General features: G+C 40.0%; 1 pseudogene; it reads left to right on the forward strand.

Moving 5' to 3' along the window:
* Positions 1-14,889: 14,889 nt before the first annotated feature.
* LOC127124385 (uncharacterized) lies at positions 14,890-14,989 on the forward strand (annotated as a pseudogene).
* Positions 14,990-20,813: the final 5,824 nt, after the last annotated feature.

Genomic DNA, 20,813 nt, shown 5'->3' on the forward strand with positions numbered 1-20,813 from the left:
CATGCACAACTTCCATCAATAGGTCAAATAAATTCTACATTCAAAAAGAAAGTCAACACAAAAATTCTCACATTTTTCTGATTTTTTCTCAATTTTTTATGAATTTTTTAAAGTCATTATGAATTTTTTACAATTTTTATGAATTAATTATAATTAAATAATTATCCAGTGGCACTATGGTAATTATATGGCGCGGGGGCGGTAAACATGTGGTTCAAATTTTCAAACGAAGTTTTGGATCAAACGCCTGAAATATCCAGAAATTTCATCTTCTTCACCCAGCCATGCCAAGAACACGTAATCATCAAATCATCACCAAAATGAGCAAACGAATACTCGTTAGAACCGTCTGAGCATGAGGATCTCAAATATCAAACTAATTTTGTCCACAAGCTCCTGAATCTCTCAAATCGATCGCCCTAGGGTTTTGGTTCGAAACTTCAAATCCAGATTTCTTAAGCTATAGTTCACTATAATCAAAACTAAACATATCACTGAATTCCACATGGCACGAGCTTTCAAACGCATATAACCATTAAGCATATCATGAGATTCGAAAAAATGCAAAACCTGGAATGGCAGTGATGTTACGAGCGTTCTTGAGCTTTAATTTCCACAAACAGATGTAGAAGGATGATGAGGAGGGTGAAGAGAATGATTGCTTCAGTTCCAGGTTGCTTCTAGTGCTTGCAATCTTGATTTGCCATTGATGTAGCTTGTAGGTGCAGTCACGATTCAAAGCCTTTTTCAATCCAAACTCCACAAACAGTTGATGATGATGATGAAAGGAGATTGATGCAAAAAGAAATTCGAAGATTGATCAAGATTTGAAGAAGTTTGATGAATTTTTAGGTTTTGTGTTCTTGAAGGAATTTGAGAGAATGAAGAGTTTTTTTTTTTATCTGATTTTGGGATGTGTGATTTTCTGCTATGATTATAATGTGATTAAGAATATATATGCCACCTTAATCCAAGCTTAAACATGTTAATTAACCAAATGCATTTGATTAGTGAAATGGCTAATTTTCAAGTAAGGGCAAAATGGTACTTTCCAAAGCCAGCTCATTGCCACCTCATGGACAGCTCATACAACTTCCAAATACCTGTCATGAGCTATTGCAACTTGTTTCACTCTCATTGGATGTGTATTTTAGAAAATCACATGTGAATGGCTATGTGTCCATTTTTGCAATTTCATTTTTCAAGCCAATTTCCAAACCACAAGGCCTTAGCATATTATGATGATTCCAACAACTTTCAAATGCCATTTATGAGGTGTGGCAAAAATCCCCACTCAAAAATTCCAATTATTTCACAAGTTGGACAATTTTGCCCTTGGTTCATTTAATTGTCCAGTTGAAATTTGACTTTTTGCATTGACCACTTTTGAGAAAATCCAATTATGCACCATGAAAGTACATGTCAAATGGAGTTTGTGCATATAAAGAACTTGCAATTTGGACAAACCATGTGGAAATTATGGCCTCCTGATTATGGGTCATTTTTGAAATTCACTGAGCCATAATTTTCCAACCATACATGAGATTTTCAAGTTCTTGGACTTTTTGGAAAGGTGAGAACAAGATCTACAACTTTCATGTTAAACACATTTTCATTTGAAGCTTCCTTGGACACGTGGTCTTGAGGTCAAAAACTTTCCATTTTAGGAAACTTCAATTACAAGTCACTTTCTATTTTTGGCAGTTTTTGTCCTGACTTGATTTTCTTCATTCTTAAGCTTTGAGATGTCAAATAACACTTGTTCCAACATAAATGAAGTGTGTCCAACTCATTTCCACCTCCAAATCCATCAGATCATGTACAGTTGACCACAGTTGACTTTTTCAACTGATAGATGAATCTGGCAATGCATAGATCAATCTGAGCTCCAATCTTCAACTGAAATGGCTCAAGGGTGACACCCTAGCCTCAATTAGCTCAATATAATCAAAGAATGAACCCCATAACCATCATAGACCCCATCTCCTGATTATGCCCTGATTGGCCCAATGCAACTGATTAGGGTTGACCAGTGGTCAAAACCCTAATCTCAAGAAATCCTGCTTCAACACTTGATGATAACCAACCATGATGATGATGATGTATCATTGCAAGCAAGATGAAGACCACTATCCATTGAGAATCACAAAACCCTAATTCACAGCCCAATCCTCAGATGGCCCATGATCAGTCAATAAACCCTAGGCTTGCACTTAGACTTCTCCATCTTCTGATCAATACTTGGGAGGATGACTTGCACAATGTAACCACATGATATGCAATATGCAATGCCTAATGACCTAAAAAAATGTATGTAATATGTTAAGCTAGTCCCAAGAGAGGAGGGCAAATTTTGAGGTGTTACAGTTGCCCCTATTCAATCCACTGTGAACCTGTCGATATGAATAGCCTCGGCTTTCAGATGATCAGGATGAAGAGTGATTGAATACCAAGAACAGACGAACAATTTGCACTCTGATCGGGATATAATTAACAACGCCCGTCCGCATTGGCGAAGAAACAATCTTGAAGAAGAATCCGTCTGGAACGGAGAAAGTAGGCTTGATCACCGAAACATAAACGTCGACCTGGATACCAGAATAAATGGTAACACAGGGATAACCATGGCTTGACCACCACATCCGCTGGGGATTATTATATCTCTTCTTTTTATGCTTTTCTTGAACCCCATAATTTTCATTTTCTTGGTCTGAGAACCACCTCGGTCTGATTACCGGAACATCGGCCTGATCGCCACTTCGGTCTGAATACCGCCTCGGTCTGAACACCGGAAAATTGGCCTGAATACCACATCGGTCTGAATACCGGAAACTTCTTCGATCTGAAAATCGGAAATTGGGCCTGAACGCCACTTCGGTCTGGACACCGCCTCGGTCTGAATACCGGAAACTTGGCCTGAATGCCACAAGCTGCATCGATCTACATGTCGGAAGCTTCTTCGATCTGAAAATCGGAAATTGGGCCTGAACGCCACTTCGGTCTGGACACCGCCTCGGTCTGAATACCGGAAACTTGGCCTGAATGCCACAAGCTGCATCGATCTACATGTCGGAAGCTTCTTCGATCTGAAAATCGGAAATTGGGCCTGAACGCCACTTCGGTCTGGACACCGCCTCGGTCTGAACACCGGAAAGATTTCGGATTATCATTCCCATCTTCGCTCGACAGAAACTTTGATGCAACATCACCTCCCAAATAGTAACCACAGCTTGAGACTAGCTTATGCTTTTAATGATGCATGATTGATTTTTCTGCGTAATGCTCCATAATTATGGAAATGCTACGCGATTATTCATTTTTCTATGCAATATGCCATGCTATTTTTCCATGATGAATGCAAAAAAAGAAATATCCCCCTCAAGGGACTCTTCTGGGGAATACGAGACACTCTGCTGAGGAACTCATCAATGCTCCGATTCCACCATGCTGGGGAATCACTGTTGCTGGGAAATAGGCAACCCTTGCTGGGAAGAACCTCCTTTGCACCCAATCCACTCGGGAAACTGCTGGGGATAAGCATCACCAACACTTTGTGGGGATACACCAATCTCGACTTGCTAGGGATATTGATCCCTACTCTGCTTCGGGAAACCCTCACAGATACCTGACGACTTCACTAGGGAAATGCTCACAGATACTCTGCTGGGAAAACAGCAACCTCCAGGACTGTCGACTGGGGAAGCATCAATCTGACACCTGCTGGGGATAACCATCCTGACCCTGCTAGGGAAAACGAATGCTATGATCGCTCGACTGGGTGAGTCGAGAATGGGATACAAACTGCAAGTGCACAGTTCTATCGCGTAGTTTTAAAAGATATCGATCCCACAGGGACTTATGAATCGATATACCGTTATCTAAGGTTACTACGTAAATCTAAGGTGAAAATGTTTGATTGTTTGGGAAAAACTAAGAGCTAAACTAATATCTAGATTAAATATTAATAAGACGGATATCGGTATGTAGTTCGTCAAAACTAGGGAATCAAGTCTTTGTCGGTTTCTTAGTTTTAAAATGAATCGTTTCGGTTAACTTTATTGGTTAAAGGTTCTATCTCAAACTCTCGCTCTGTTGAATAAACCATGATTTTATATTAATGTTGCTGTCACTTATAATTAAGTCAAAAACCATATTTTGAAAACAATAAAGTTGCAGAAACTCTTTTTAAGAAAATACTGACCGTTTTAAACACCCTTATCTCAAACTCTCGCTCTGTTGACTTAGGTTATATAATTAAATCCAAATGCTTAACTCTCGTCCTCACATTCAATCTTTAAAAATACTTTTTGGAAAAGGTCAGAATTTAATTAACTCTAAAACTTGCTCTCGCCCTGATCTAGAATTAATGCCTAACTTACACTGTCCAGTTAAAATCTCAAACTCTCGCTCTATTGATTTTAACTTCTTTATGTCTTTTACTTTTGTAAAAAAAATCTTGTTATTAAACCTGTAAGTTGAAACCGTAAAAAGATTGATTTTGATTTTAAGTTTAGATAGACCGACTCAGTCTTGATCCCTTATTCTGCTTACTTTACATACCGATACCTAGGCAAATTAGCCAGACATGCTAAATGAATAAGAATTTATATCATGCATAAACAGACTCATTCCAGGCAGATAATATAGGTAAATAATAAAACAAAATATTAAATAATGATTAAAGAACCTGAATGCGTAATACAATGGTCTTGAACACTCCACCACAAGCCGGTAGGATTTGTTCTTGGATTCTTCAATTAAACAGTAAATTAAATCAAGGAAATAAAACTGGAATATAACGTAAGGTTAAATCCAGTATAAAGATGCACAATAGTTTCCGGTGTAGAAACTATTATGCGAAAAATATCTAAAAGCTAAAATTGGAAAGGTAAATTTGCAAGGGAAAAGAATGTAAAGCTTGCAAAAGGAATAAATAAAATAAACAGTGCTAAGTGCTGGAAAGGAAAAATAAGCAAAAGGCGTGAAAAGAAAATTTGGCAGAGCTTCGGCAATGTGAGCGTGGAAAAAAACCGTTCTTTGAAACTTCCCAATTAGTTCCTATTTATACAGCTGCTGGTGTAACTGCATTTCAAGGGTTTCCGTGTGCGTGGTCTCGTTCCGAGGGTTAAGCGTGCGTGGAAGTAGCTTTCAACGTGGTCAGTTGAGTTCCTTGCGCCAAAAATATAGAGGACTGGTGTGACGTTCGTCACACCATGTGTGACGCTCGTCACAGGAGTGCTTTTAGTGTGACGCTCGTCACACTCCTTGTGACGCCCGTCACAGGCATAACGTGCACTTTCTTTGGGCTGGGTTTGGTCTTGGTTATTTGTTTCCTTTTTATTTCTTTTTACACCTCCTTTTCTTCCCTTTTTCACTTTTGCTTCAAAATGGATACCTGACATAAATAGCAAGGAAATACTGCATAATATCTGATAAAATGAGATAAACTAAAGTAAATGATAATATAATCTAATTGAATTAAGTCTTAAAATGTGATATAATTTCGTGTTATCAAACTCCCCCATACTTAAATCTTTGCTTGTCCTCAAGCAAAATTCAGTATAGAACTTGTTAAAAGTTTTAGCCAGATGAAATTTCAAAGCACACATCAATTCGTACTAGGTTGCAAATGGGTTTTTGTTTGGGAGGACTTGAGTTTAATCTTGACATCAACAACTACCGTTACAACTTAGATAACCCTACCTTATGCCAATCAGTTCAAGTACCCTATGATAGCTATCCTGGTTCCTTTAGTCTTATTTTACCCGTTTTCATTCTAGCGAAATCACATTAAGCCCTTTATCTTTTCGCGCACATAGTGGAGTAACCGGTTAGTGATTATGATCCGCTTTTTGCTAGAAGTTCTGGTACATAAGTCGGATAACTTCATTATTCAGTCCATTGCAAATTGCGGGGGATCGAACCGTAGTCCGCCCTACCAAGTTCAGTACCAGATTCCTACTGAACCAATTCATAATGGATCTTTCGTATTGTGCTTTTGCATGATCTGCAACCTTTAGATTAAATGATCTGGTAAGGATCACCTAATTTACTTAGTGCATTTCTTGATATATTTATATATCTTAGGTTACTTTTGGGGATCATTCACTTATATTCATCGGCTCTCCACGTAGTTTGCTATTAAGATGGTGCTGACTTCTGTATAAACTACTTGGGGTTACCATAGAACTAAAAGTTCAAGGAATCGGTATAATAGGTACTTTATCCTGATCTAACATATTGAGGTTCTCAGAGCGTTGTTATGGTAATGATTTTGTTTTGATTTCACTCAAGTTTTATAGAGTAGGCAACCTTTATACTTATTGGGTGTGTTAAAAATTTTTTGTTATGGCTCAAGAAAATTGAGGGGAATAGATAATAAGAATTTTTCACACTAGGGACTTGACTTAAAATAAATATATATTATAATAAATTTTTTTTTTTTTTTCATAATAAGGAAGGGAAATAACAATGAAAGGGAAAATAACATACTTGAAAAATGGTAATAGGAAGAATATTGTTTCCCCCCCATACTTAAACTAAACATTGTCCTCAATGTTTTAAGGGAAAGAAATACAAAATGGAAATGCAAAGAAAATAACAACTAAGGCTGCCTTCCGCCTCTGGTTCTTGGACCTGGTGATCTTTGACGTATGTCTAAGTTGTCGAACCTGCTGAACAATTCAGTAAACCGCTGGTCGGTTATGGCATTCCGAGCGTCCTGTTGCTGTTGCATTTGACGCATCATCTGCATCATCTCTGCATTCTGTACCTGCATTCCATCGATAGCATCCATAATGTCGTCGTTGGTCGCAGGCCTTCTTCGTCGACGACGTTGGGAGGATGGGCCGGCTGCATTACTGGAAGGGTTGAGCGGGACTGATTGTTGTGTTGGCGGATGATCACCTTGTTCCATTTCTTCAAACTCATCTGTTTGCTGGTTTGTTTGTAAAGGCTCGGTGGTTTCAGGAGCGTTTAGATCATAGAGGTGGCGGTCGGGGTTTGTGACATCAGTTAGGGCGATATTTGGTAGAACAACGCTTGGGACAGCCTGGTTGTTCACCATAAGATAATATCCTCCGCCGACTCTGTTTTTAATCAGGCGGCTGGAGCGGCAATAGCTGATATCCATAGACAGGGGAGGTAGGGATTCTAAAGTTTGGAGTCTATCCCCTAGGTGTAGGCCAAGTGCTATGGAGGTTATTAATCCACCAATTATAAAGGGTTGCCGGCCTCTAGCACATAAGGTGCGGATATGATGAAAGAGAAAAGAGGCGGCGTTTACCTGAGTATCCGGTTCGAAGACGCATTGGAGGAAAAATAGCTCCTTTGAGTTGACCTTGCTGTTGTTTGGTCTTCCAAAAATTGTGTTTTGCAAGATGCGGATGAAGTACCGGATAGTGGGGTTATGTATATGGGAGAGAAGGAGTTCTTCCCAGTTGTAGGTATCTATACCGGTAATTTTCTTAAAAAGGCCAAAAACGCCAACTGTGTTCCAGTTTGAGTTTGGAGGGATTCTGGGATGTACCTGACCTTCTATGGGAAATTGTAACATGGTACTCAATTGGTTTTGGGTTAAGGAGTACTCAGTGTTGAACATGCGGAAGGTTGCGGTACCGGTTAAAAATTCGTCTTCACCGGCGGGAGTGGTGTAGTCGTATGAACTTAAGAATTCTAAGGTTAGGGACGGGTAGGTGGGTTGATTATGAGTGCAAAGGAAGGTTAAGTCGGCTAGGCGGAGCATCCATTCGATACCTTGGAGTAATCCTAATTGTTGTAAACAAGTTAAATCAGGGTACCTGGTGGAAGCGACGCCTCGCTGTTGGAAACGTTCGAATTGCTCTTGCTGGTAGTTGTCATCTCCGGATCGGAAGATGATATTTCCGAAATTTTAATTTCCCGCCATTGTGATGAATTTTTGAAGGGATGATTTGGAAATAAATGTATTTGATATGAGAGAATTGTTTTGTGGTGAATGAAGGAAGTTTTGGTAGGTATTTATAGGAGAAGGATTGGAAGATAGAAAGAAAAAGTGGTTGAAGAGTAATTAAGTGTGGTAAATGAAAAATGAATGGGGAATGTAAAAAATCAAAGTGTAACGTTCGTCTCCAACGGCTCCCTAACGTTCACATGTCTGAGGGGCGTTACGCTCGTCACAAGGCTGTGACGTTCGTAACAGGCGTTTTGCGTGCCGTTCGTCATGGAGTGTGTGACGCTCGTCACACAGTCCTTTTTGGCAAGGCTTCAGTAGCGCTTCACAGAATTACTTTGGTAGCGTATTTTAATGTTTCATTTTGCTTATGATCATTTTTTAGTCTGCAGTTTTAATGTATTGTGCACGCTTACTTGCTTTGTATAATAATAATAATAGGTAACAACAGTAGGGCATAATAGCCATTGCATAATAAAATTAACTAAACAGCTTCAATAAGAATGATCATAATGTATTACAGGGAAGGAAAACAATGAAATGAAATAGAAATAAACATGAATTCAAACAACATTAATGAAAAATCTAGCCTAAAACTAAATAACTTAGAAAGAAATAACTAAATTCCATCTATCTTCGGATCTCTGGCCGGAGGAGTAAAAGAGTTAACATGATGCCGTAACATACGTAACTGACTTGCCGTGCTGCTCATGTATTCTAGGATTTCAAGTCTCAAGTTATGGAAATCTTCCCTGAGGGCGTCTTGTTCTGACATCAAGGCTTCAATGACGGTTTTAATATCTGTTCCTGGCATATGATGTCGGAGATCAGGCATGACTGATTCTTCGGTCAGGGCAGGCTGAGGAGGAGGATCAATATCATAGTAGCCGGAAGGTGTCTGAGGGTCAGATTCAGCAAGAGAGATATGGTCAACATAGTGCTCATAGTCATCACAAATCTCATAATCCTGGATGGATTCAGTGGATCCAGCAGGAGTTGGGGTTTCATTCAGGTTATAGAGCCAGTTCCTTTGGTTATGAACACTAGTTCTAGGATCGGGCATGGTGAATAGGCAGAGAACCTGGTTATCAATAATAAGCTCGAACTCATCAGACCCTATGTTTGCTATAAACATAGTGTTGAAGAGGAAGGGTATACTCATAGTAGTAATGCCACAAAAAGGGCTAAGGTCAAGCATAGGCTGACGTAATCCAATAGCATTACCTATCATAGTGATCAAACCGCCTATTCTAATGGGTGCTCGCTCATCCTGGATAAGGTGGTCCAAATTAGCTAACATAAAAGTAGCACCGTTTACTGGACGGTTCTGGGAAGCACAAAATATGATGAAGAGTTCATCACGTGAAACTGAAGTACTATTTGGCTTCTTCCCAAATAAAGTGTGGGTCAGGATCTTATGGAAATAGCGAAAAGCCGGGTTATGTATGTTTCCAGAGAGAAACTCATGTTCTTCGGGCTCATCATTTCCAGTCAGCTTACCCCAAAAGTGTTCAAGCTCTCTATATTCAAAAAGTTCTTTCTGGCTTACAGTGAATGTATCAAAGGAGGTAGGAAAACCCAAAAGGTTGGTGAAGTCTCTAATATTAAATTGGTACTCCATATTGAACATTCTGAACTGGATAAAGCCTCTGCTAATTCCTTTTCCATGGCTGGGTAGATAGATTAATGAACTAAGGAATTCTAGTGTGAGTCTCCGGTAGGTGGTGAAATGTCTCAGGATAGGGGAGGTCTCCCATCCTATCTGATTCAGCAAAAACAGGACACTCTGTCTCAATCCAAGGGCAGTCATAGCCCAATCATCAGCATATAAACTAGGTAGCATCTCTCTAGCAGCTAGTTCTTCAAACTTTCGTTTCTGAGCCATTCCTCTGAACTTGATACCCATACGATCAGAATGTCCCATCTGGTTAGTGTTAGCTAGAGAAAAGAAACATGAGTTTAAGTCAGGATTTGGCCAAATGCCGAAAGAAGAAAAGAATTATTATTATTATATATATATATATATATATATTTTTTTTCTTTTTTTTTTTTATAAATCAATAATGAATACTAAATAGAAATTAAAAGAATAATTTAAGAGAAAAATAGGGAAATGATAATAATAATAGAATAATAAAATAACAAATTAATTTTGTGGGTTGTCTCCCACTAAGCGCTTTGTTTAAATGTCGCAAGCTCGACAAAGAAACTGTTAAATATAGTCTATGAGTCCTGGGGGCGTTTCGTCTAAGTGTAGAATTTGCGAATCCTCGTTGGTTTCCGCATAGTGATAATGTTTCAGACGTTGCCCGTTTACGGTGAACGGTTCTGTAGATTGTCCTTTTATTTCTACCGCTCCACTGGGAAAGATTTTAGTGATATGAAAAGGTCCTGACCATCTGGATCGTAGTTTTCCCGGGAATAACTTTAGTCTAGAGTTAAATAAAAGTACTGCGTCGCCTTGCTTGAAGATTTTCCTTGATATACGCTTGTCATGCCATTGTTTTGTTCTTTCTTTATAGATTTTGGCATTTTCATAGGCGTCTCTTCTGAGTTCCTCTAATTCGTTTATGTCAAGGATTCTCTTTTCACCGGCGGCTTTATAATTCAAATTTAAATTTCTAATAGCCCAATAGGCTTTATGTTCTAATTCTACCGGGAGGTGACAGGATTTTCCATAAATGAGCTTAAATGGGGTCGTCCCTATGGGAGTTTTATAAGCAGTTCGGTATGCCCATAAAGCTTCTGGTAATTTCAATGACCAATCTTTCCTTGAAGTGGCGACCGTTTTTTCTAGTATTTGCTTGATTTCTCTGTTAGATACTTCCACTTGTCCACTGGTTTGAGGGTGGTAAGGTGTTGCTATCCTATGTCTCACTCCATATTTAAGTAGTAGTTTTTCGAGTACCTTGGATATAAAGTGTGATCCACCATCACTGACTACTATTCTTGGGATGCCAAATCTCGAAAATATTATATTTTTAAAGAGTCTAGTTACTACTCGGGTGTCATTTGTTGGAGAAGCTATAGCTTCGATCCACTTTGATACGTAGTCAACTGCCACGAGTATGTATTTGTTACCGAAAGAGGATGGGAAAGGTCCCATGAAGTCTATCCCCCACACGTCAAAAATCTCTACTTCCAAAATACCTTTTTGTGGCATCTCGTCACGTCTAGATATGTTTCCCGTGCGTTGACATCTGTCACACTCCTTAATAGCCGCATGTACGTCCTTCCATATAGTCGGCCAATAAAAGCCGGCTTGTAGGATTTTTGAGCAGGTTTTGGATGTACTTGTGTGTCCGCCATAAGGCGCAGAGTGACAGTGTTGGATTATATTTTCTATCTCTTCTTCGGGTATACATCGACGGAAGATACCATCGGGGCCTCTTTTGAAAAGTAAGGGATCATCCCAGTAATAGTGTTTTATGTCGTGGAAGAATCGTTTCTTCTGCTGGTAAGATAAGGTAGGTGGAACTATTCCGGCAGCTAAATAATTGACTAGATCAGCGTACCATGGTGTGACAGATATAGCTAAGGTGGTTTCTACTTGCATGTCGAAGTTGTTCTCTTCCAAAGTAGCTATGAGTTTATCATACGAGAAATCATCATTAATGGATGTTCTTTCCGGTTCAAGGTTCTCAAGTCTAGAGAGATGGTCTGCTACTACGTTTTCAGTTCCTTTCTTGTCCTTGATTTCTAAGTCGAATTCTTGTAGTAACAAGATCCATCTCAGGAGTCTAGGTTTAGCATCTTTTTTTGTTAAAAGGTACCTGATAGCAGCGTGATCAGTGTAAACTATTATTTTGGCTCCTACCAGGTAAGAACGAAATTTATCTAGCGCAAATACCACTGCTAGGAGTTCTTTCTCGGTTGTGGCATAATTCATCTGTGCTTCATCCAGGGTTCTGCTAGCGTAATATATAACGTGAAGCTTTTTATCCTTTCTTTGTCCTAAAACAGCACCTACAGCATAATCACTGGCATCGCACATTATTTCGAATGGTTCATTCCAGTCTGGTGTCTGCATAATGGGTGCGGAGATCAATGCTTGTTTAAGAGTTTGAAATGCTTTTAAACAGTTATCGTCGAATATGAATTCAGCATCTTTCATCAACAGTCCAGTTAAGGGTTTAGTTATCTTAGAGAAGTCTTTGATGAATCGTCGGTAAAAACCGGCGTGTCCTAAAAAGCTTCGTACTTCTCTCACAGTTCTTGGGGGTTGAAGATTTTCGATTACCTCTATTTTGGCTTTGTCTACTTCAATTCCTCTGTTCGAGATGATGTGTCCTAAAACAATTCCTTCTTGTACCATAAAGTGGCACTTTTCCCAATTAGGTACTAAGTTTACTTTTACACATCGCTCAAGAACTCTTTCTAGGTTTTCAAGGAATTCTTCGAAACTTTGTCCGTATACAGAAAAGCCATCCATAAATACTTCCATGATGTTTTCGAGAAAGTCGGCGAAAATCGCCATCATGCATCTTTGAAAAGTTGCAGGGGCATTACACAGACCAAACGGCATTCGTCTATAAGCGAAGGTACCAAAAGGGCATGTGAATGTCGTCTTTTCTTGGTCATCAGGGTGAATTGGTATTTGAAAGAAGCCTGAATAACCGTCTAAATAACAGAAGTGTGAATGTTTAGCTAATCGTTCTAACATTTGGTCAATGAATGGTAAAGGGAAATGATCTTTTCGGGTTGCTTTGTTTAGTTTCCTATAATCAATGCACATTCTCCATCCCGATTCGATTCGTTTAGTTATAGTTTCTCCTTTTTCGTTTTCAATAACGGTTATGCCTCCTTTCTTTGGTACAACGTGTACAGGACTAACCCATTTGCTATCAGATATAGGATATATAATACCTGCTTCTAATAACTTGGTTATTTCTTTCTTTACTACCTCACTTAGGATCGGATTTAGTCTTCTCTGGTGTTCCCTAGAGGTTTTACAGTCTTCTTCTAACATGATGCGGTGCATACAAATAGAAGGGCTTATTCCTTTGAGATCGGTGATGTGGTATCCTAGTGCGGTTGGATATTTTCTTAAGATATGTAGGAGTTTTTCTGTTTCGAGTCTTCCTAGATCTGCATTAACTATCACAGGTCGTTCAAGTTCTAAGTCTAGGAATTCATATCTCAGATTTTTGGGAAGTGTTTTCAAATCAGGGGTTGGTTTGTTAAGACACTGCGTAGGATCCGGTGTTATTGCTAGGCATTGTTTAGATTTGTCCTCTAAAAGATAGTCTGATGATTTGTCTTCTCCTGACTCTGGTTCTTTTATGCATTCATCGATGATATCCATGAAATAACATGTATCTCCTATTGCAGGTGCTTTCAAGAATTGGGAAAGAATGAATTCAATTTTCTCTTTACCTACTTCGAAGGTGAGTCGTCCTCGTTTTACGTCTATGATTGCACCGGCAGTTGCTAAGAATGGTCTTCCTAGTATAATAGGTGTCGTATCATCTTCTCTAATGTCCATAATTGTGAAGTCAGTGGGAATGTAAAACTGACCTAAGCGTACGGGAACGTTTTCAAGGATTCCTACAGGATATTTGATGGAACGATCTGCTAATTGCACAGACATTTTGGTCGGTCTTAATTCTCCCATTTCCAGTTTCTTACATATGGATAAAGGCATAACGCTAATTCCGGCTCCTAAATCGCATAAGGCTTTGTCGATGACAAATTTTCCTATGTGACAGGGTATAGAGAAACTACCCGGATCCTTGAGTTTAGGGGGCATGTTTTGGATTATAGCGCTACATTCGGCAGGGAGTGTAACGGTTTCGCTATCCTCAAGTTTCCTCTTATTAGAAAGAATTTCTTTTAAGAATTTAGCATATGAGGGCATCTGTGTAATAGCTTCGGTAAACGGAATTGTAACGTTTAATTGTTTAAGGAGATCGACAAATTTTCTAAATTGGCCTACATCTTTGGTTTTAACAAGCCTTTGAGGGTAAGGTATAGGTGGTTTGTAAGGTGGTGGAGGTACATAAGGTTCCTTCTTTTCTAGGGTTTCCTTATTACTCTCTTCCTTTTCCTTAGGTTCACTTTCCTCAGTAGATTTCTTAGGGTTTTGGTTTTCTATCCTTGGGTCAGACGGTCCTTCCACTTCCGTTCCACTTCTTAATATAATTGCATGAGCTTGGCTTCTCGGATTGGGTTGGGGCTGTCCAGGGAATGTACCAGTTGGTGCAGCAGTAGGTGCTTGTTGTTGAGCTACTTGAGATATTTGCGTTTCCAGCATTTTGTTATGGGTAGCCAAGGCATCTACTTTGCTTGCTAGTTGTTTAAGTTGTTCGCCAGTGTGTATGTTCTGGTTTAAGAAATCTTTATTGGTTTGTTGTTGGGAAGCTATAAAGTTTTCCATCATGATTTCCAAGTTGGATTTTCTAGGGGTATTATTGTTAGGATTCGGTTTCTGATATCCCGGAGGTATAGATGGGGCTTGACTTGGAGACTGTCCAGGTGCGTATAAAGCATTATTACTCTTATATGAGAAGTTTGGATGGTTCTTCCAATTTGGGTTATAGGTATTCGAATAGGGGCTTCCTTGAGCATAGTTTACTTGCTCTGTTTGGATTCCAGTCAAGAGTTGACATTCCGCAGGAGTGTGGCCTTGGATTCCACAGACCTCGCAATTCTGAGTTATAGCAACCACGGCTGCTGGAGGTGATACGTTTAAACTTTCAATTTTCTGGACCAAAGCATCCACTTTTGCATTGACGTGATCAAGGTTACTTATCTCGTACATGCCAGTTTTCGGTTGAGGTTTTTCCACATTCGTTCGTTCGGTTCCCCACTGATAGTGGTTTTGGGCCATGCTCTCGATAAGCTGGTAAGCATCAGCATAAGGTTTGTTCATTAGTGCACCACCTGCAGCGGCGTCTATTGTTAACCTTGTGTTGTATAAGAGACCATTATAAAATGTGTGAATTACTAACCAGTCTTCCAAACCATGGTGTGGGCAAAGTCTCATCATGTCTTTGTATCTTTCCCATGCTTCGAAAAGAGACTCGTTGTCTTTCTGTTTAAATCCGTTTATCTGGGCTCTTAACATAGCTGTTTTGCTTGGCAGAAAATATCGGGCAAGAAAAACTTTCTTCAACTCGTTCCATGTGGTGACTGAGTTGGAAGGAAGAGATTGAAGCCATCTTCTAGCGCTATCTCTTAATGAGAAAGGAAAAAGACGAAGTCGAATTGCCTCTGAAGTGACACCATTAGCTTTAACAGTATCAGCGTATTGGACAAATACGGATAAATGAAGGTTTGGATCTTCGGTAAGATTTCCAGAGAATTGGTTCTGTTGCACAGCCTGCAACAACGAAGGTTTAAGTTCAAAGTTGTTTGCTTCGATTGCGGGCGGAGCAATACTTGAATGCGGTTCATCTTGCGATGGAGCGGCGTAATCTCTAAGAGCACGAGCTGGTTCTGCCATCTCGGTTAAAGAAGGAAAATCTTTGAGATCAGGAAGGTCTATAGGAGGGAGATTGTTTTCAGCACGATATTCCCGAATTCGTCGTAAGACTCGGAGATATAGTTCGATATCGTTGATTCGTAAATAGAGCGGTTCGCCTTGAGAGCGAGTGCGTGGCATACAAATCAACGAAAGAAAGAAAATAGAAGAAAAAGAAACCTTAGTCTCTACAGCGTAACGGAAGAGTTACGATATCGATTGAATAAAAGTCCCCCGGCAACGGCGCCAAAAACTTGATCGCTCGACTGGGTGAGTCGAGAATGGGATACAAACTGCAAGTGCACAGTTCTATCGCGTAGTTTTAAAAGATATCGATCCCACAGGGACTTATGAATCGATATACCGTTATCTAAGGTTACTACGTAAATCTAAGGTGAAAATGTTTGATTGTTTGGGAAAAACTAAGAGCTAAACTAATATCTAGATTAAATATTAATAAGACGGATATCGGTATGTAGTTCGTCAAAACTAGGGAATCAAGTCTTTGTCGGTTTCTTAGTTTTAAAATGAATCGTTTCGGTTAACTTTATTGGTTAAAGGTTCTATCTCAAACTCTCGCTCTGTTGAATAAACCATGATTTTATATTAATGTTGCTGTCACTTATAATTAAGTCAAAAACCATATTTTGAAAATAATAAAGTTGCAGAAACTCTTTTTAAGAAAATACTGACCGTTTTAAACACCCTTATCTCAAACTCTCGCTCTGTTGACTTAGGTTATATAATTAAATCCAAATGCTTAACTCTCGTCCTCACATTCAATCTTTAAAAATACTTTTTGGAAAAGGTCAGAATTTAATTAACTCTAAAACTTGCTCTCGCCCTGATCTAGAATTAATGCCTAACTTACACTGTCCAGTTAAAATCTCAAACTCTCGCTCTATTGATTTTAACTTCTTTATGTCTTTTACTTTTGTAAAAAAATCTTGTTATTAAACCTGTAAGTTGAAACCGTAAAAAGATTGATTTTGATTTTAAGTTTAGATAGACCGACTCAGTCTTGATCCCTTATTCTGCTTACTTTACATACCGATACCTAGGCAAATTAGCCAGACATGCTAAATGAATAAGAATTTATATCATGCATAAACAGACTCATTCCAGGCAGATAATATAGGTAAATAATAAAACAAAATATTAAATAATGATTAAAGAACCTGAATGCGTAATACAATGGTCTTGAACACTCCACCACAAGCCGGTAGGATTTGTTCTTGGATTCTTCAATTAAACAGTAAATTAAATCAAGGAAATAAAACTGGAATATAACGTAAGGTTAAATCCAGTATAAAGATGCACAATAGTTTCCGGTGTAGAAACTATTATGCGAAAAATATCTAAAAGCTAAAATTGGAAAGGTAAATTTGCAAGGGAAAAGAATGTAAAGCTTGCAAAAGGAATAAATAAAATAAACAGTGCTAAGTGCTGGAAAGGAAAAATAAGCAAAAGGCGTGAAAAGAAAATTTGGCAGAGCTTCGGCAATGTGAGCGTGGAAAAAAACCGTTCTTTGAAACTTCCCAATTAGTTCCTATTTATACAGCTGCTGGTGTAACTGCATTTCAAGGGTTTCCGTGTGCGTGGTCTCGTTCCGAGGGTTAAGCGTGCGTGGAAGTAGCTTTCAACGTGGTCAGTTGAGTTCCTTGCGCCAAAAATATAGAGGACTGGTGTGACGTTCGTCACACCATGTGTGACGCTCGTCACAGGAGTGCTTTTAGTGTGACGCTCGTCACACTCCTTGTGACGCCCGTCACAGGCATAACGTGCACTTTCTTTGGGCTGGGCTTGGTCTTGGTTATTTGTTTCCTTTTTATTTCTTTTTACACCTCCTTTTCTTCCCTTTTTCACTTTTGCTTCAAAATGGATACCTGACATAAATAGCAAGGAAATACTGCATAATATCTGATAAAATGAGATAAACTAAAGTAAATGATAATATAATCTAATTGAATTAAGTCTTAAAATGTGATATAATTTCGTGTTATCATGCTACTCCGCTGGGGACAACCCATGCAATCCATAGGTAGAATCAACTCAGTTGGGGATGCAAAAATCCGTCTGCTACGGAAACTTGTCCAATCCACCGGTAGGATAAACACTACTGGAGATATATTTCATTGAAACCCGCTCCACTCGGGGAATAGCAACCTTCAGACCTGGCTGCTGAGGAAACACCATCGTAAACCCGCCGGGGAATAGCAACCTTCTGACTCGGTTAGGGAAGTCCACAGACATTGGATCTGCTGGGGAGCTAGTCCTATGACTCTGCTTGGGGACCTAGCTGAGGAAAAATGAGAAAAGTTGGTACAGAACACCCGTCGACTCGTCGAACCACGGTATCTACCTCCCAATCTCGTATCAGCTTTCTACTTTTGAGAACTCCCAGACTCGTCTAGACCTTTTCTGCTCCATCATCTTGTACTCCCAATCGCTCGGCGCTCGACGAGAAACGTATTCCTGGGATTTATACATACTTTTCAATTTTCCGACTTTGAAGAGTCTTCTTGATTAATTCCAAAGGTCGTCGTACGTCTCTCGTCGTCTCTTCATCGCCCTCCTTCGTGCACTCGTCCCTGATCGAACTCTGCGGGGGATTACATACTTTCAAATCTTTCGACTTTGAAGAGTCTTCTTGATTATCATCAAGGATCGTCGTACGTCGCAACGTTTCTTCATCGTTTTTCATTCATTCGTCCCTGCGCGAACTCTCTGGGGATTTGTTTCATCAACAGCTTCCACATCACAACCTGCAAGTGAGTGAGAATACCTAACAGTTCCTGCAAAACAGATCGTCAGATAAAACCGTGCCCCAGGCGTGTCAAGATTTCAACACTTGGGTCACTCAACCTTCCAAATAAGATTTCAAGCTTTCAATCTTATAAACATGCATTGGAAGGGACATGTATGTCTTAAAATGCAAAATTCTTTATCAAAAATATCTGGATGTTTTTGCAATCAAAGCGATAATGAAAACAAAAACAAAATTATTTGACTGAATATGCATTTTATTGATTGAAAATAGTGTGGCTCAAATTGAGCAATACAAAGGAAGCAATTCCTGAAAAGAGGTAATTGCACACAAAAGGAAAAATCTATCCTAATGGCAATGTGAAACCCGTGATCTCATCGAGTTCCAACTCGGTTACACCCCATATGTCCTCAGACTCTCCGTGCTTTCTGCCTTCTGAACAAGACGTTTCTGATTGATCCCTACCGGGTATTATCCATGATGCTTTAACCAAAGCGCAAACGATCATGCTAGACGCAGTTGTTCGTTTCAATCCCTCTTTTGCCTGGACCGCCCTTTCGGGTTTTCAGTCCACCGGGATACCCTTTTTTGCCCAAGTCGCCTTTTCAGGTTTTCGACTTGCCGGGTGTACATTTTTTATTTTTATATCCCTAATTTTTGCCTGAACCTTTTCTTTCTGTTTTTGGTTCGCCGGGATGCCCATTTTTGCCTGGACTATTTTATTCTTTTCGTCCAGCGGGTCAATTTATACGAAGTATTTTTTAACTGCGTCCGCATTCACAGGGGATGGAAAATCTTCGCCATCCATGGTCGTTAACAACAAGGCTCCGCCAGAGAAAACCTTCTTGACCACGAATGGACCTTCATAATTCGGCGTCCATTTGCCCCTACGATCGTTTTGAGGAGGAAGGATCCTTTTCAGCACCATATCACCTACGTGATATACCCGAGGTCGCACCTTCTTGTCAAAAGCACGCTTCATTCGCTGCTGATACAACTGCCCATGACAGATGGCTGCTAGCCTCTTTTCCTCAATCAAGCTCAACTCTTCGTACCGGGTCCTTACCCATTCAGCCTCTTGCAATTTCACGTCTATCAGGACTCTCAAAGAGGGAATCTGAACCTCAACAGGCAATACAGCCTCCATCCCATACACCAATGAGAAAGGAGTTTCCCCAGTAGACGTACGTACCGACGTTCGATACCCATGCAACGCAAACGGCAACATCTCATGCCAGTCTTTGTAGGTTACCACCATTTTCTGCACAATCTTCTTTATATTCTTATTGGCTGCCTCAACCGCCCCATTCATCTTCGGACGATAGGGAGAAGAATTGTGATGCTCGATCTTGAATTCCCGACACAACTCTGCCATCATCTTATTATTCAAATTAGAACCATTATCAGTAATGATTCTCTCGGGAACCCCATACCAACAAATGATGTCTCTCTTGAGAAATCTGGCAACGACCTGCTTTGTCACATTCGTATAAGAGGCTGCTTCAACCCACTTGGTGAAGTAATCAATAGCCACTAATATGAACCTGTGCCCATTCGAAGCTGTAGGCTCGATCTTTCCGATCATATCAATGCCCCACATAGCAAACGGCCATGGAGACGACATTAAGCTCAACGGATTTGGAGGCACGTGCACCTTATCAGCATAAATCTGGCATTTATGACACTTCCGCACGAAGTTAAAACATTGGGCCTCCATTGTCATCCAGTAATAACCTGCTCTCAGCAGCTTTTTTACCATTGCATTCCCACTGGCATGGGTACCGAACGATCCCTCATGAACCTCTTTCATCAACTGGCTTGCTTCTGCATCATCAACACATCGGAGCAAGACCCAATCAAAATTCCTTTTATACAAAACCCCATCCTTATTCAGGTAGAATACCATGGCTAACCTTCGCAGAGTCTTTCGATCTTTCTTCGACGCTCCCTCAGGATACTTTTGCGTCTCAAGATAGCGTTTGATATCAAAATACCACGGCTTCTCATCATCATGCGCTGTATCAACAGCAAACACATAAGCCGGTCTATCCAGACGTCCAATCTCCACACTGGGGAACTGATTCCACCTCTGTACCTTAATCAAGGCAGCTAGAGTAGGCAAAGCATCTGCCAAAGGATTCTCCTCTCTGGGCACATGATGCAACTTCACCTTGGTGAAAAACGTCAACAATCTCCTCGTATAATCTCGATACGGAACCAAATGAGACTGATGCGTATACCATTTCCCGTTAACCTGATTTATCACCAGAGCTGAATCTCCATATATGACAAGGTTCTTGATCCTCAAATCAATCGCCTCTTCAATCCCCAGTATGCAAGCTTCATATTCAGCTACGTTGTTGGTACACTCGAATGTTAGCCGGGCAGCAAAAGGAATGTGGGATCCTTTCGGCGTAACCAAAACAGCACCAACACCACTTCCATTCACGTTAACGGCCCCATCAAACATCAGAATCCATTCGGACTCAGGGTCAGGCCCCTCCTCCGGGATTGGTTCCTCGCAATCTTTCGATTTGAGAAACATGATGTCCTCATCAGGGAATTCAAACTTCATCGGTTGATAATCATCAATAGGCTGCTGGGCGAGGTAATCAGACAATATACTCCCCTTAATCGCTTTCTGAGAGGTATAC

The sequence above is a fragment of the Lathyrus oleraceus genome, chromosome 2 (assembly GCF_024323335.1).
Source record: "Lathyrus oleraceus cultivar Zhongwan6 chromosome 2, CAAS_Psat_ZW6_1.0, whole genome shotgun sequence".
Classification (NCBI taxonomy): domain Eukaryota; kingdom Viridiplantae; phylum Streptophyta; class Magnoliopsida; order Fabales; family Fabaceae; genus Lathyrus; species Lathyrus oleraceus.